We start from the raw sequence: 18,626 nt of genomic DNA, 5'->3' as shown, positions 1-18,626 counted from the left end.
AATTAAGTTAGTTTGATAGATTAGCAAGAAGAATGTATACAGTCAAACAGAACATTTAGAAAATCTAGGTTCATTGCAGAAGGACCTTTATTTGGGAAAATAACTGTACAAACGGAGAAAAAAATCAATAGAAGAGAAACTTATGTCCAGTCATATTCTTGATTGGGGAAAATAATTCTCTTTAGCCTAATGGATGGGGTATGGGGAGCCTTAAGATAAAGGTTCTAGAGGAAATGCCCAAGTGACATGTGATTGGAAAACTTCAAATATGGCAATAAGCTTTCCAGCACTGGGTAGATGTTCACACAAGAGAGGTGAGCTAAGCAAAGTTGAGTGACAACTCATGAGGGGCACACTTTCCATAGAAAACAAAATACATTAAAATCAAAATTACCTTTGAACACCCTTAAATCATAAAGTATAGTATATACCATTGTATGTATACAGCCATATGGAGTAATATGTGTATAGTAATGTAACAGTAACACAAGAGCATAATTTTACAGAGATAATACACATCTCTTACCAACAGAATCCTAATCTTCTGTTAGTTATTCTCACCATGATAGATAATAAGCATCTCCTCTGTAATAAGTTCACACAAAGAGGTATCTCCATTGTAGGTTTAGTTGGGTATTGAATTTTATTCATTCTGAAAACCTCCTCCTTTTAATTGAGTGTTTAATCATTTTTTATTTAATGTAACTATTAAGATGGTCAGATTTGAGGCTTCCATTTTCACTACTTATGTTCATCCTATCTATTTTTTGGTTTTCTTCTCCTTTCATGTTTCCTGTGACTTCATTGAATTATTTTAGAAATCCATTTTAATTTATCCACTATCTTTTTTGGTGGTTTCTCTAAGGATTTCCATACACATACTTTAACTTTTTATTTTATTTAGAATTAATATTGTATCCCTTCCAAAAAAAGTGTAAGAACCTTACATTTCCATTCTTTGTGTTATACTTTTCAGTTTTATTTAACCTACATATGGTATAGAGACAAAGAAGGACATTTTATAATGTCCTGATAACATAGTCAGTCTACAAATAAAATATAACAATTATTTGTATGCCTAACAATAGAGCCTCAAAAGTATATGAGGCAAAAATTGACAGAATTGAATGAGAAATGGACAATTCAACTATAATAATTGGAGACTTCAATATCCTGCTTTAAATATGGATGGAACAACTAGGCAAAAGGTCAACAACAACAAAAAAAATCAAAGACTGAACAACACTGTAAATCAGTTAATAAGTGAGCTCTACAAAGTTTTAAGATAACAATTAATAATTTAAAAGTATATTTCTAAATACTTGAAATAAATAATCCAAAAAGAAATTAAGAAACAATGCCACTTAAAATTGCATGAAAAATATTAGGAACCAAGATGGTGGAGTAGAAGGACATGCTCTCACTCCCTCTTGCAAGAACACCAGAATCACAACTAGCTGCTGGACAATCATCGACAGGAAGACACTGGAACTCACCAAAAAAGATACCCCACATCCAAAGACAAAGGAAAAGCCACAATGAGATGGTAGGAGGGCACAATCACAGTAAACTCAAATCCCATAACTGCTGGGTGGGTGACTCACAGACTGGAGAACACTTATACCACAGAAGTCCATCCACTGGAGTGACGGTTCTGAGCCCCACGTCAGGTTCCCAACCCGGGGGTCTGGCAACGGGAGGAGGAATTCCTAGAGAATCAGACTTTGAAGGCTAGTGGGATTTCACTGCAGGACTTTGACAGGACTAGGGGAAACAGAGACTCCACTCTTGGAGGGCACACACAAAGTAGTGCCCACATCAGGACCCAGGGGAAGGAGCAGTGACCCCAAGGGAGACTGAACCAGACCTACCTGTTAGTGTTGGAGGGTCTCCTGCAGAGGTGGGCAGTGGCTGTGGCTTACAGTGGGGACAAGGACACTGGCAGAAGAAGTTCCGAGAAGTACTCCTGAGCATGAGCCCTCCCAGAGTCCACCATTAGCCCCACCAAAGAGCCCAGGTAGTCTCCAGTGTTGGGTTGGCTTAGGCCAAACAACCAACAGGGAGGGAACCCAGCCCTAGCCATCAGCAGTCAAGCAGATTAAAGTTTTACTGAGCTCTGCCCACCAGAGCAACAGTCAGCTCTACCCACCACCAGTCCCTCCCATCAGGAAACGTGCACAAGCCTCTTAGATAGCCTCATCCACCAGAGGGCAGAGAGCAGAAGCAAGAAGAACTACAATCCTGCAGCCTGTGGAACAAAAACCACATTCACAGAAAGATAGACAAGGTGAAAAGGCAGAGGGCTATGTACCAGATGAAGGAACAAGATAAAACCCCAGAAAAACAACTAAATGAAGTGGAGATAGGCAACCTTCCAGAAAAATAATTCAGAATAATGATAGTGAAAATGATCCAGGACTTCGGAATAAGAATGGAGGCAAAGATCGAGAAGATGCAAGAAATGTTTAACAAAGACCTAGAAGAATTCAAGAACAAACAAACAGAGATGAACAATACAATAACTGAAATGAAAAATACACTAGAAGGATTCAATAGTCGAAAAACTGAGACAGAAGAACGAATAAGTGACCTGGAAGACAGAATGGTGGAATTCACTGCTGCAGAACAGAATAAAGAAAAAAGAATGAAAAGAAATGAAGACAGCCTAAGAGATCTCTGGGACAACATTAAATGCAACAACATTCGCATTATAGGGGTCCCGGGAGGAGAAGAGAGAGAGAAAGGACCCGAGAAAATATTTGAAGAGATTATAGTCGAAAACTTCCCTAACATGGGAAAGGAAATAACCACCTAAGTCCAGGAAGTGCAGAGAGTCCCATACAGGATAAACCCAAGGAGAAACATGCCGAGACACATAGTAATCAAATTCATAAAAATTAAAGACAAAGAAAAGTTATTGAAAGCAGCAAGGGAAAAATGACAAATAACATACAAGGGAACTCCCATAAGGTTAACAGCTGATTTCTCAGCAGGAACTCTACAAGCCAGAAGGGAGTGGCATGATATACTTAAAGTGATGAAAGGTAAGAACCTACAACCAAGATTAGCCAGCAAGGATCTCATTCAGATTCGATGGAGAAATCAAAAGCTTTACAGACAAGCAAAAGCTAAGAGAATTCAGCACCACCAAACCAGCTCTACAACAAATGCTAAAGGAACTTCTCTAAGTGGGAAACACAAGAGAAGAAAAGGACCTACAAAAACAAACCCAAAACAATTCAGAAAATGGTCATAGGAACATACATATCGATAATTACCTTAAACGTGAATGGATTAAATGCTCCAACCAAAAGACACAGGCTTGCTGAATGGATACAAAAACAAGACCCATATATATGCTGTCTACAAGAGACCCACTTCAGACCTAGGGACACATACAGACTGAAAGTGAGGGGATGGAAAAAGATATTCCATGCAAATGGAAATCAAAAGAAAGCTGGAGTAGCAATACTCATAACAGATAAAATAGACTTTAAAATAAAGACTGTTACAAGAGACAAGGAAGGACACTACATAATGATCAAGGGATCAATCCAAGAAGAAGATATAACAATTATAAATATATATGCACCCAACATAGGAGCACCTCAATACATAAGGCAATTGCTAACAGCTATGAAAGAGGAAATCGACAGTAACACAGTAATAGTGGGGGACTTTAACACCTCACTTACACCAATGGACAGATGATCCAAACAGAAAATTAATAAGGAAACACAAGCTTTAAATGACACAATAGACCAGATAGATTTAATTGATATTTACAGGACATTCCATCCAAAAACAGCAGATTACACTTTCTCCTCAAGTGAGCACGGAACATTCTCCAGGATAGATCACATCTTGGGTCACAAATCAAGCCACAGTAAATTAAGAAAATTAAAATCATATCAAGCATCTTTTCTGACCACAACACTATGAGATTAGAAATGAATTACAGGGAGAAAAACGTAAACAACACAAATGCATGGAGGCTAAACTATACGTTACTAAATAACCAAGAGATCACTGAAGAAATCAAAGAGGAAATCAAAAAATACCTAGAGACAAATGACAACGAAAACACGACGATCCGAAACCTATGGGATGCAGCAAAAGCAGTTAAGAGGGACGTTTATAGCTATACAAGCCTATCTCAAGAAACAAGAAAAATCTCAAATAAACAATCTAACCTTACACCTAAAGGAACTAGAGAAAGAAGAACAAACAAAACCCAAAGTTAGCAGAAGGAAAGAAATTATAAAGATCAGAGCAGAAATAAATGAAATAGAAACAAAGAAAACAATAGCAAATATCAATAAAACTAAAAGCTGGTTCTTTGAGAAGATAAACAAAATTGATAAACCATTAGCCAGACTCATCAAGAAAAAGAGGGAGAGGACTCAAATCAATAAAATTAGAAATGAAAAAGGAGAAGTTACAACAGACACCGCAGAAATACATAACATCCTAAGAGACAACTACAAGCAACTCTATGCCAATAAAATGGACAACCTGGAAGAAATGGACAAATTCTTAGAAAGGTGTTATCTTCCAAGACTGAACCAGGAAGAAATAGAAAATATGAACAGACCAATCACAAGTAATGAAATTGAAACTGTGATTAAAAATCTTCCAACAAACAAAAGTCCAGGACCAGATGGCTTCACAGGCAAATTCTATAAAACATTTAGAGAAGAGCTAACACCCATCCTTGTCAAACTCTTCCAAAAAATTGTGGAGGAAGGAACACTCCCAAACTCATTCTATGAGGCCACCATCACCCTGATACCAAAACCAAACAAAGATACTACAAAAAAAGAAAATTACAGGCCAGTATCACTGATGAATATAGATGCAAAAATCCTCAACAAAATGCTAGCAAACAGAATCCAACAACACATTAAAAGGATCATACACTATGAACAAGTGGGATTTATCCCAGGGATGCAAGGATTCTTCAGTATACATAAATCAATCAATGTGATAAACCATATTAACAAATTGAAGAATAAAAACCATATGATCATCTCAATAGATGCAGAAAAAGCTTTTGACAAAATTCAATGCCCATTTATGATAAAAACTCTCCAGAAAGTGGGCACAGAGGGAACCTATCTCAACATAATAATGGCCATATATTACAAACGCACAGCAAACATCATTCTCAATGGTGAAAAACTGAAAGCATTTCCTCTAAGATCAGGAACAAGACAAGGATGTCCACTCTCACCACTATTATTCAACATAGTTTTGAAAGTCCTAGCCATGGCAATCAGAGAAGAAAGAAATAAAAGTAATACAAATTGGAAAAGAAGAAGTAAAACTGTCACTGTTTGCAGATGACATGATACTATACATAGAGAATCCTAAAGATGCTACCAGAAAACTACTAGAGCTAATCAGTGAATTTGGTAAAGTTTCAGGATACAAAATTAATGCACAGAAATCTCTTGCATTCCTATACACTAATGACGAAAAACCTTAAAGAGAAACTAAGGAAACACTACCATTTACCACTGCAACAAAAAGAATAAAATACCTAGGAATAAACCTACCTAGGGAGACAAAAGACCTGTATGCAGAAAACTATAAGACACTGATGAAAGAAATTAAAGATGATACCAACAGATGGAGAGATATACTATGTTCTTGGATTGGAAGAATCAATATTGTGAAAATGACTATACTACTTAAATCAATCTACAGATTCAATGCAATCCCTATCAAATTACCAATGGAATTTTTTACGGAACTAGAACAAAAAATCTTAAAATTTGTATGGAGACACAAAAGACCCCGAATAGCCAAAGCAGTCTTGAGGGAAAAAAATGGAGCTGGAGGAATCAGACTCCCTGACTTCAGACTATACTACAAAGCTACAGTAATCAAGACAATATGGTACTGGCACAAAAACAGAAACACAGATCAATGGAACAAGATAGAAAGCCCAGAGATAAACCCACTCACCTATGGTCAACTAATGTATGAAAAAGGAGGCAAGGATATACAATGGAGAAAAGACAGTCTCTTCAATAAGTGGTGCTGGGAAAACTGGACAGCTACATGTAAAAGAATGAAATTAGAACACTCCCTAACACCATACACAAAAATAAACTCAAAATGGATTAGAGACCTAAATGTAAGATCAGACACTATAAAACTCTTAGAGGAAAACATAGGAAGAACACTCTTTTACACAAATCACAGTAAGATCTTTTTTGATCCACCTCCTAGAGTAATGGAAATAAAAACAAAAATAAACAAATGGGACCTAATGAAACTTAAAAGCTTTTGCACAGCAAAGGAAACCATAAACAAGATGAAAAGACAGCCCCCAGAATGGGAGAAAATATTTGCAAACGAATCAATGGACAAAGGATTAATCTCCAAAATATATAAACAGCTCATGCAGCTCAATATTAAAAAAACAAACAACCCAATCTAAAAATGGGCAGAAGACCTAAATAGACATTTCTCCAAAGAAGACATACAGATGGCCAAGAAGCACATGAAAAGCTGCTCAACATCACTAATTATTAGAGAAATGCAAATCAAAACTACAATGAGGTATCACCTCACACCAGTTAGAATGGGCATCATCAGAAAATCTACAAACAACAAATGCTGGAGAGGGTGTGGAGAAAAGGGAACCCTCTTGCACTGTTGGTGGGAAGGTAAATTGATACAGCCACTATGGAGAACAGTATGGAGGTTCCTTAAAAAGCTAAAAATAGAACTACCATATGACCCAGCAATCCCACTACTGGGCATATACCCAGAGAAAACCATAATTCAAAAAGACACATGCACCCCAATGTTCATTGCAGCACTATTTACAATAGCCAGGTCGGAAGCGACCTAAATGCCCATCGACAGACGAATGGATAAAGAAGTTGTGGTACATATATACAATGGAATATTACTCAGCCATAAAAAGGAACAAAATTGGGTCATTTGTAGAGACACGGATGGATCTAGAGACTATCATAGAGAGTGAAGTAAGTCAGAAAGAGAAAAACAAATATCGTATATTAATGCATATATGTGGAACCTAGAAAAATGGTACAGATGAACCGGTTTGCAGGGCAGAAATTGAGACACAGATGTAGAGAACAAACGTATGGACACCAAGGGGGGAAAGTGGAGAGGGAGTTGGTGGTGGTGTGATGAATTGGGAGATTGGGATTGACATGTGTACACTGATGTGTATAAAATTGATGACTAATAAGGACCCACTGTATAAAAAAATAAATAAAATAAAATTCAAAAATTAAAAAAAATATGCATGAAAAAGAATATTAGGAATAAGCTTAACAAAATGGGTGCAAGACTTGTACACTGAATACTGCAAAATATTATTGAAGGAAATTTTTCAAAGACCTAACTAAATACAACAGATCTTGTATCCATGGATTGGAAGACTTAATATTGTTAAAATGACAATATTCCCCAAATTCAGCAGCAGATTCAACACAAGCCCTATCATATCTTAGCTCTCTTTTTTAGAGAAATTGACAAAGTGAATTTCATATGGAAATGGAAGGGGCCCAAAATAGACAAGATAGTCTTGAAAAAGAATAAAGTTGGAGCACTGACACTTCCTGATTTCAAAATGCTACAGTAATCAAGATTGTTTGGTACTGGAATACAGATAGACATACAGATCAATGGAATAGGATCTGTAGTCCAGAAATTAACCCATACATTTGTAGTCAATTGATTTTCAGAAAGGATGCCAAGACAACTCAATAAGGGAATAGTTTTTTCAACAAATGTCACTGGGACAACTGGATATGTATGTGCAACAGAATGAAGCTAAAAACCTACCTCAAACCTATAAAAAAAATTAACCCAAAAGGGATAAAAGACCTAAATGGAAGAGCTAAAACTATAAAACTCTTAGAAGAAAAAATTGGGGTAAATTTGTGACAATTGGATTAGGCAATGATTTTTTACATAAGATACTATATATATATATATATATATCTATATCTATATATATATATATATATATATCTATCTATATATACACACACACAAATATATATGTACATACACATATAAATTAAACAATCAAAATTAAAAACATTTGTGCTTCAAAGGATACTATTAAGAAACTAAAAAGATAACTGACAGATGGGAGAAAAAAACTGCAAATCATATATCTGATAAGAGTCTAGTATCCAGACTAAATAAAGAACTCTTACAATCCAAAAATAAAAAGACAACTCAATTAAAAACTTGGTAAAAGATATACACAGGTATTTCCCCAAGAATATATGCAAATATCCAATAAACACATGAAAAGATGCTCAATGTCATTAGCCATTAGGAAAAAGTAAATCAAAACCACAGTGGAATACCACTTCACAGCCACTGGAATAGTTAAAATCAAGCAGATAGATAGTAATAAGTGTTGACCAGGATGCGGAGAAACTGGAACCCTCATTCATTGTTGGTAGGTATGGAAAATGGCAGAGCCAGTTTTGAAAACAGGTCTTTAGTTTCTTAAAAAGTTAAATGTAGAGTTACCGTATACCCCAGCAATACCACTCCTAGTTATATACCCAAGGGAACTGAAAACATATGATTATACAGAAACTTTTATGTGAATGTTCAAAGTGGTATTTTTCATAATAGTCAAAATGTGCAAACAGCCCAAATATCCATCAATTGCTGACTGTATAAACAGAGGTGATCTATAAAATGGAAGATGATTCAGCAATAAAAAGAATGATGTACTGATACATGCTGCAGTATAGATGGACCTTAAAAACAGTATGCTAAGTAAAAAAGCCAGACGCAAAAGACAAATATTGTATGATTCTTTTTATACAAAATGTTCAGAATAGGCAAGTTCACAGAGACAGAATGTACATTAGTGGTTGCCAGCAGCTGGGGCAAGGAGAGAATGGGGAATAACTGCTGATGGTACGGGGCTTTATGTGGTGAAGAAACATTCTAAAATTGTGTTCACGGCAGCACAACTTCACGAACACACTAAAAGTCACTGAATTGTATACTTTAAAATGGTAACTCTCATGACATGTAAATTATGTCTCGATTTTTTTAAAAGAGGAATTAAAAAGAATCATATGTAATTTTTAAAACTTAAGGGAAAAGTAAGCCTGTTATGCTAATCTACATATTTAATATGCCTGGTGATTTTCATTCCGTCTTGAGGATCCGATTTTCCATCTGGTATTTCTGTACAGCCTGAAGAACTTCCGTAGCACTTCTTGCAGTGCAGGTCTGCTGGCAACAAACTCTAGTTTTTTGTTTATTTGAAAATGTCTTTGTTACATCTTTATTCTTGAAGAATATTTTCACTGGTTGACAGGTTTGTTTATTCGTTTGTTGTTGTTTTCTTTCCAGGACTTTGAGGAGTTCCCCTGACTTCTGGATTCAATTTGTTTGTTTTAATGAGAAATCAGCTATAATTCATATTGTTGTTGCTCTCTGTGTGATGTGTACATTTTCTTCGGCTGCTTTTAAGATTTTCTCTGTATCTTTTGTTTTCAGCAGTTTGACTATGATGATCCTGATGACTCAAGGTATGGTTTTCTTCACATTTATCCTACTTACGTACATTTGTTTCTGTCACCTATGTTAGACTTTTTGACATTATCCCATGCACTACTGTGGCATTTTAATTTTTTAAATATATTTTCTCTGTGTTCTTTAGATTAGGTCATTTCTACTGATATAAATTCAAGCTTGCTGACTCTTTGATCAAATCCAATTGGTCTTATAAACATATCCAGTAAATTTTTTTTTTCACTCATTCTCCAAATATTTATTGAGCACCTAATATAAACCAGACAATGTGCTTAAAATACACTGTTAACAAGACAAAGAAGCTCCTTAACCCAAGGAACTCACAGTCTAGCATAAAGGCAAATATTAATCAAATAATCCCACAAATAAATCATCATAGACCACGATAAGTGCTGTTTTTCGTAAAAAGTCATGACAAGCTGTGAAAGGATATCACCTGGGAGCTTCATGTTCTCAGACAGTAGTAGGTGAGGTTTCTTCATGAAGAGACATTTACGTTCTGAAGGATGAACAGGAGTCGCCTAGGACAGGGGTAGGGGTAGGGGAAGGATGGCGTGGAACTGTCCAAGCAGAGGAACAGCGTGTGCAAAGACCGCAGAGCGGGACAGGGTACAGAGCACCTGAGGGCCTGAACTAGACCGGAGTGGCTGACAGCAGAGAGCAAACAGGAGAGTGGCCCAAGATGAGAAGGGTGCAGGGTAAGGACCTTGGCCTTTATCCCAAGAGAAATGGGGGCCATTGAGGTTTCTAAGCAGGGGACTGACATGATAAGATGTGCACTTCGTGATCACTCAGTTGCTCTGTGGAGGACGAACTGGAGTGGGCCAGAGGGGAAGTGCAGAGGCCAACATGGGAGATAAATAATGAGAGGGTGTGAGCAACCCCATGTCAGGTGGGAGGCAAACTGGTAGAGATTAAGGACATGGGCTCGGAGTCAAGCTGCTCAGTTTGTGTCCTTGCTTTGTCTCTCTATGATCTTGAGCAAATTACCTGAGCTCATCTCTAAAACAGGGATAGTATCTGTCTACCTCCTAGAGTGTGTGAGGATTCAATGCCTAATACACCTCAAGAACTTAGAATGGTATCTGGCACACAGGAACCTGCTGTGGCCCAAGGCCACACAGCTACTACCTAGAAACAGATAAATATTGGACTGCTCTGATTAAAGTTGGGGGTGGGTGGGCTGGACCCTGAGCCTTGTCCTCTTGCCCACCCCCCTTACCACCACCTTGTCCCAGGTCCCACCCACGCAGCCCTAAATTCCCAGGACTTCACTGATGCCCTCTCTGCGAAATAAGGTTGGCCGCACAGTGGCCTGTTGGAAACCTGTCTCCTGGGCACTGTGTGAAAAATGGGGTGACAGTAGCTGACCCGTTTTAAGAGTTCCGGCACGCAGGGCCACTCTCAACTTGATAACATAGCTATACTAGAACCTCAGAAGACTTTTGCTTCCCATACTTCATCTGCCAAAAAGAAAAAAAATTCTAAACACTCTTCTGCTTGCTGACGTGTATATAAACTGTTCTATTTTTTAAATAACAACGAAGGGGGAAAAGGCCACAAAACAGACAAACACAGCCTCGAAGGAACTCGAAGGAAATGTAGATCTCAGAAGGGTACGGTTGACAGAAATGCCTTTGAAGGAACTCCTGAGAAGTTTACGGTGGCCCTCACCACCTGCCTGCTTTATTATTCACTCTGTCTCCCCCTGACCCGGGAGAACTCTGGTTCTGATCCGGTTTCAAGCAGAGACTTAGACAACTCTGGGTTCTAACCTCCTAGAGATTTGCTTGGGGACAAGGAAGTCCATGGATCAACCACAGGCCCCAATCCAGGAATGGCCCCCCGAGAGCTCACAGCCAGTGGCTGGTCAGGGTCACTGGGGGGTGAAGACAGGGTCTATGAACCCACAACCCAGCCAGCTATTCCAGAATTAGGTCACAACGAGAGATACTTGGACTCCCTCCCTGTGTGCCAAACACCTGTTCTGAGCCATTCCCAACATTCCTGACCAGACTCAGAACCTCCTGGTGATTCTGGTTTACACAGATGGGACTATGGGATTGTAAGGGCAACAAGGCCTCACATATCTGAAGTCCAGCATAGCTGATAAACCCGGAACTACCCCAGGACAAATGAGAGCTCTCACCAGCCCAAAGAAAGCATCCGAAGGTCAGAAAAGCCGGGAAGACTTGGGCAGGGGAGGCCCCCTCCTGACAAGGTGGGCTGCTGGACGGCACAGATATACAGAGACGGAACGAGAAACTGACAGGGGCGCTAAGATCATACAGGCAATACTTGTTCACCGAGAGCGGGTATAAGAGAAGGAAAACTGGCAATCGTCCAGTTGTCCCCAGCAGCCCCGGGGAAGGCGCATAACTGCTGATCCAGAGAGGGCAGAGCTTGTGGAGCTGTTCTTCGGGGCAGCCCTGCCTTCTCTGCCTCACCTCGGTGAGTCAGGGCCAAGTTTACGACTGCAGTCGCTCCGTCTCCTGGCCGATGTTCGGCCCCCCTGCGCCGCACTCAGCTAGGAACGCCTGAATCCTTTTCACCAAACCCTTCCTTTTTCCTTCTACTGTCTTTGCCATCTTCTGGCAGAATCAGTGTGTCAATTTCTTCCAAGATCTTCATAAACTGCTCGCCTATGGAGTTTGCAGAGAGCTTCAACTTGCAAATCCTTGGCCAGAAAACCCTGCTGGATTCCAGTAAGCTCTTTCCTCAACTCCTCCAGTCGGTCAGCTATCTTCTCCACAGACTTCTGCAAGTCTTTCAACTTCCTTAGTTCAACTTCTTCCTCGGGACTGTTCTTTTTCCCAGTTAACATGACCCGGGCACCGTTTGGTATTCCAAGCGCTGACAATGGTTTCTCCATTTCCTTCAGAGATCTCCCCTTCAGTATGAGTTTCTGAAAAGGCAGCGGGACCCCTGTGGCCTCTGCAACAACGTGGGCCAGGTCTTGGACCATTGGTTCACTACAGCCCTCTTGCGGGGTAACTTACAGATCGTGCTGCGCATTGCTGTGGGTGCCGGTCACGCGGAGCCCGGCCGCCGCCTTTTCCTCGCTCCGGGCCGTGCTTTCTTCTTCACCCGCGGGCTGCGAGCGCAGGCGGCGGCGTCCCTCGTGGATGCCGCACGCCCTCTGGTCCCCCTCCGGACGGCTGATCGCTGGGAGGGAGACGGACCGCGCTCGGCTGGGGGCACCGACTGGCGCAGCTCCGGGCCCGGCCGAGGGGCGCGCGCAGCCGCGCTCCGCCAGACCCGCCTCCAGTAAATTTTTTTATTTTGAATATTTTGTTTTTCGGATCTAAATTTTCCACTTGATTCTTTTTTTGTTCCTGTTGCTGAGTAGATTTTCTATTTCCTATCTCATTATGACTGTGTTTCCCTCTACATCCTCAAGCATGTCCATTAGCTGCATCAGCTCAGTGTTAGTCTGCACTGATTGCTTTTTCTCTTAAAAAATGGGTCATATTTTCCTATTTCTTCATAGGCATGTGTATTAACTTGGTATCTTATCTGGACATTGTGAAATGATACACTGTGTAAACTCTGGATTCTCCTATATTCCTCCAAAGAGTACTGATTTTTAAAGAAGGCAGTGAACTTAGCTGAACTCAAACGCTCCCCAGTTGTGTGTGTGCTGCAGCAGAGGGTGGGGAGTAGCAGTTGAAATGGGTGCTCAGGCCTTTTAGCCTTTGCTAGGATGTTTGGAGTTGGCCTCTTGGAGGTGTTGCTTAGGTGTCAGGAACAAGTTTAGGCAGAGTATAAAAACAGAATTTGAAGCTTCCGCTCTATGGCTTTTCTTTCTTGAATTTTTCCTCCACTTTCTAGTGCCCTTGTCCCCAAGAGCTCTTTGCTCTGGTTTTTCAGGCCATTAAGACTGTAGGCTTTTATCTGAGCTTTAGCCAATCAGCTTGATGCTGACCGAGGTCAGTCCTGAGGGAAAAAGCCACGAAAACTGGGAAACTCACTCAATGTTGTTTGTTTCTTCCAAGTATTCAATTCCCTCAAGCTCTCACCTGTTTTTGAATGTTTGTGCTTCATTGCCTTCAGTTACATGAGTTTTATATACTGTCCAGAGTTTATAGTCTTTATCAGTGGGAGGGTTGATCTGACAAGAGTTATCCCACTATTAAAGGAAATGGACCCCCATGATTGGGTGCAACAATCGTGAATTCCATTCAAATAGTAACCACACTGGGAGAAAATGAGAGACAATTAGAAACAATATATATGATCAGTAATCACGTATGTGTGTGGGGGGACGTGTGTGTGCATGTGTGTTGTAGAGGCCAATGACCACTGACTCCGCTGAAGAACTTTTATGTCTAAGGGCTGAGAATTGGAAACTTACAGATGTGCACTTGAAATTGAGGGAAGGCTACAGAACAGAGATGAGATGAGGGGATGAGTAAGGAGATGAAGTTGGCATTGACCTTTAGGGGTTGACAGAAAATCTCAGGTCTGAGGGGAATAAGTCAGGGTGCCTCCAGAGTTCTAACTGTGTTGGTTTGCTTAGAGCTTCACGTAGAGATATAGTTTGTTCAGACTCAAGCCAAACAGTAAGAAAAAGCTATTTGCTAAGACTACATACCTGAATCAAATCTTTACATTGTGGCCCAAGTGCAGAAGCCCATGGGTGGTCAAAAAGAATAGAGAGGGAGCAAAATAAAGCTCTTCCTTCTGGGTCCAAGGTAGGGTTAGTTCATCATAAAAACTGGTCTTAGACAATCTGTACCAGATCCTATTCCAGAGGTTCAGCTGTCCACACCCCAAGCACATGGACTTACAATAAAGTGGTCCTCTGTGGTTCAGACGGATGGGATGGAAACTAGATAAAGGTGATACTAAGGAGACATTGTGGATGACCAGCCCAACACCTTCACTGTATAAGAGAGGAAACTGAGGCCCAGAGAGGTGAAGCGACCCATCAAGATCTCCCAGCTGCTTAACAGAGACAGGACTCAACTCCAGGGTTTCTGTCTCTGAGTCCTATACCAAACCTTAATGAATAACCAGGACTTTGTGAAACCACAGCTCCCACCAAAAAAAAAAAAGGGTTCGTAGTGAGCGATAGATGCCCCTCTTTCACACGTAACGGCATAAAAACTCAAGACTCTTATTTACAAAACAGCAGTGCTTGATAACTCATTTCAAATCAGTTAACAGTTAGCCAGCTGGTATCACTGAAAAGCGATGCCACTCCACTGGTCCATTAGCTATTTTAGTAAATGTAACATTGGCATACTTTGCAAAAATAGACTCCAAACTGAAGTTATGGCATATTTTTGTTCATTACCCAGGTCTAAGAACCCACTTAGCTAACGGAGGCATCGTACATACCTTCCAAATAAAAGATCTGTTTTGGCAAATAACGTTTCTACTGGCAGCACACCACCAGCCTCCATATTTCTAAGGAAATCTTTAGTTTTATTATTGTATATGTTTAAATGAAAATGTTTTCTCCAAGATTTTAAGGAAAATTTTCCCATTTCATACAGTAAGGACATGTAAATCATTTGGGAATTTTAAATACATTTAAAAAATAATGTTAAAATGCTTGTTTTTCCTATTAAGCGTGGAAATTTCCTGAACTCAAGGACCGTGTCTTGTTCATTATTGCATCCCAACATCCACCATGATAACATATAACACAAACATAATAATCACCTAATAAGGATTCATTGAACAACGAGTGGATGAATAAATGAAGAGATCTTTCTTTCAAGTGATTCCATTAGAGCAAAGCATCTATAGGATTGACTGTCTCCATTTGCATGTAGCAGTTTCCACCCTGGGCATATAGCCATACAAAGGTTCCAGACACAATTTACCAGGATGCCTACTGCTTCTTCCCTTACATCAACCTCAACTATAAAATCCCCATTTTCTTGGGGAACTGTTCACATGAGATGATAATTGCCAGTAGCAGAAGCTGTTTGTAAAAGAGATCAAACGTGTAGAATGCACTACGCTTTTGTGGGTGTGTTTTCCTTCCTGTATCTCTATGCGTTTATGTATGCAGGATACACCAGAGATTTTCAGGTAAACAGCTTTTCAAAATATTGCTGTGGACTTCTTGAAGATGTGAGAATGTCTTTTATATTTCAGGGCAATGCCATCTTTATACACCAGGGTTTATCACAATGCTTGTTATACGCTAAGTGCTCATTAAATATTAGTCAAAATAAGATAGTGAACAAAAACATCAGTCAGTAGGCTCTCCTTTGAGTAAACCTGACATTTGTATACCTTAATCTCAGTTCACAATCCACTTTATAGAATCCCATCTATTGCAGAAAATTAGGTCTATCGGTAGCAGCTTTGAAAAAAATCGACACTTATGATTACTTTTTTGCGTGGCGTTAAAGCTATAATTTTAGAAACAAAGAAAAGTTTCCCACTTGTTAAAAGACAGGTTTCTCCTGATTTTGCATGTTTTCCCAAAGCATCCCTTATTTTGTTGAATACAAAGCCCAACTAACAGAGCCACTACCAAAGCCCACAGCTATTTAAGAGCCAGCATGGCAGATACGTGTTCCCAGAACCTTAGGAAAACACCGTGCTGAGCTCTTGTAAAATACGATCTCTGTTTTTGGAGCTTAAACTAAACAAGAGAGACCTTCAATCAATACTGAGGAAAAGACTTAGAGCACTGAGGAAGGAAAGCATCTTCACGTGATACTGTCAGCTTCCTCAATGTAGCCAAAATTGGCAACTAAAGAACACTTAAGTGACCTGGATTTTTGGTGGGTGTGTTTTGATGTTGCTTTTGCCCTTTTCTTGGTCAGCATCTCAAAACCAAGGACACTGTCTCCATGTGTCAAATTTAAGGCTGTTTCCAACGTATTAGCCCACTCTGAAATTAGAAATCCAAGCGGCTTTGTAGTTCTCTGTTTGATGAGTTTGCCCACAACGCATAAATGGAGACAGAATGATTCCATTTGAAAAGCCAAGCTCGTCCATTCTGGAACCTAGTCCGTGACGATGAAGAGTTAACCCAGCTTCTTCAGACAGTGTTCCATTCATTCGCTTCATGAAGAGCAATAATGGACCAAAATCTGTCTCGGCTGAAGAAAGAATAGCCCTACAGGATGTAAACAGACTGCCATGAATGTTCATCAGCTACATTTCTTGTTGGATTTGAGAGTGAACAGAAATCTGAGTCATTACTCATATTACTCATTAAATTTCTATTTTCCCTATGAGTGTTCCCAAGGCCTTGCCAAGGTGTCTTTGAGAATTCTAATGCTCTGACTTCTCTTCATTTGGCCGACGTGGGGAAGTCTGCTGACCAGTGCAAAGAGAAACACGTGTATCTTTCACTGGTCCCATTTCTTCCCTCCCCCTGCTGGACCTTGGGCCCCTCCAGGCCTTCACACTGCATCAATTCTATCCAGTCTCCTGGCCTCCTGAATCCCCCCATTACAATCCATCACAGAGTTATCCCCCTAAAGCACAGATAAGACCGGTCATCATCCTACTCAAAAAAAAACCCAAAAAATGTCAGTGGCTATCAAATAAAGTTCAGCTTTGCCTGACATGTAAGGCTATTTATAATTTGGTTCGGATCTGTCTTCTCAGCTTTATGTCACTAACTCCAGTGAACTGGATTGCTAATCGTGCTCATACTTCTGCCATCTCTCTACACTTTTAGTTATACTGATCCCTCTTCTCTAAAGAAACTGGTCATCAGTTTCCACGTGTCCTGTTGCTAACTCCAGGTTGGAAGTCATTGTTTCCCTACTTTCAATTCCCAAGGCATCATGCTGGAGTGGCTTTTAAGCTCTGATTTTATTTTTTCATATTTTGTGTTATACTTATTTCAATAAATGTATTATTTTGCTCTCCCTGCTCTCCTTAAGACTTTAAATGCTTTGAGATTGGACGATGAGTCAGACATTTCAATATTCTGTAAATCTTTAGGCACAGAGCCTGGTACATAATAGATACTTAGTGAGTATGAGTGAGTGAATGAATGAAAATGATCTCTTCCATATCACCCTATTTTCCCACTCCAGTAATATGACAGGAACACGAGCCATTTAAGCAGTTTAATTATCTAACCCAAAATATGGGCTCTGAACATCAGAGCAAGTCTAGATGCAACAGCTGAGGTGTCAAAACACATTAAAAATAATAATGCAAAAACAACCAGGTGTAAGCTAAGCTGAGCATTTTCTTCTGGCACCTCTTCCCCTACCATTCAATTGTTCTATAATTATCATATCTGCTTAAAGGTCCTATTTTCTGCTGATTCTCAACTAGATAAATACATACAGCTTTCAGAGACTGAAAATATTCCTATAAGGAATGAACTAAGGCTTTTGTTTTAACTTATTAAATGGAATAAAAATGCACCTTACTTGACATAGTACTTTTTTATCAAGTATTCAGCACTGGGAAATGTTCAATCATCCGTTTGAGACCCATAATTCTGAGTGCACCAGAAAAACTGGAGTTGGTTAATAGGAGTGAGACCACTCAAATCCTGGGCATCCATTCAGGACCTTCCATCAGTGATACGTTGTTTTGCACACTGTAGGTGATACAAAGAATAAGAAGGTATGGACCCTGCCCTCCAGAAACTTTGACAAGACCACGACTGGGTTAAAAGTATCAGGACAGATAACACCAAATGCCCAGCCCTGGGATTCGTGCTTCAGCAGAAGGTCCTGACGGTATCTGGGTATGCAGTTAAGAGTCAATCATGGGCAGGCCCTGCCTGTACATGAAGGTGCAGCTGTCAAGGGCTCTGGAGGACCAACTGTCCACCAAATTCTGTTGAATTCACATCCAATTTGTTCCTCATTTTTTCCCTTTACTGATATTCCTGCTGCTACTACTTTCTTTAGCTCAAGTTGGCATAATTTCTCACTGGATTAAATTAGTAGCCTCCCAATAAATCTCTCTGCCTCCCATCCAGTTCCCTTCTAATCCAGGCTCCACATTGCTGTCTGTAGACATCTCTTTCAAAAATACAAATATCAACATGTAACTTTCCTGCCAAAAATCTTTAAGTTACTCCCCATAACCTTCAGGGTTCAGTGGAAATATTCAACTGC

At 39.8% G+C, this 18,626-nt stretch overlaps 1 protein-coding gene and 1 pseudogene across 1 annotated transcript in view; both read right to left on the bottom strand.

Moving 5' to 3' along the window:
• Nucleotides 1–18,626, bottom strand: part of ZMAT4 (zinc finger matrin-type 4) — a 349,149-nt gene that overhangs the window by 94,900 nt on the left and 235,623 nt on the right. The gene's annotated exons all lie outside the window — the stretch shown is intronic.
• LOC118888048 lies at nucleotides 12,030–13,605 on the bottom strand (annotated as a pseudogene).

This window comes from Balaenoptera musculus, chromosome 21 (assembly GCF_009873245.2).
Source record: "Balaenoptera musculus isolate JJ_BM4_2016_0621 chromosome 21, mBalMus1.pri.v3, whole genome shotgun sequence".
In the NCBI taxonomy this organism is placed as follows: Eukaryota; Metazoa; Chordata; class Mammalia; order Artiodactyla; family Balaenopteridae; genus Balaenoptera; species Balaenoptera musculus.
The sequence above is the reverse complement of the archived record's forward strand: the minus strand, read 5'-3'. Positions and strand labels throughout refer to the sequence as shown.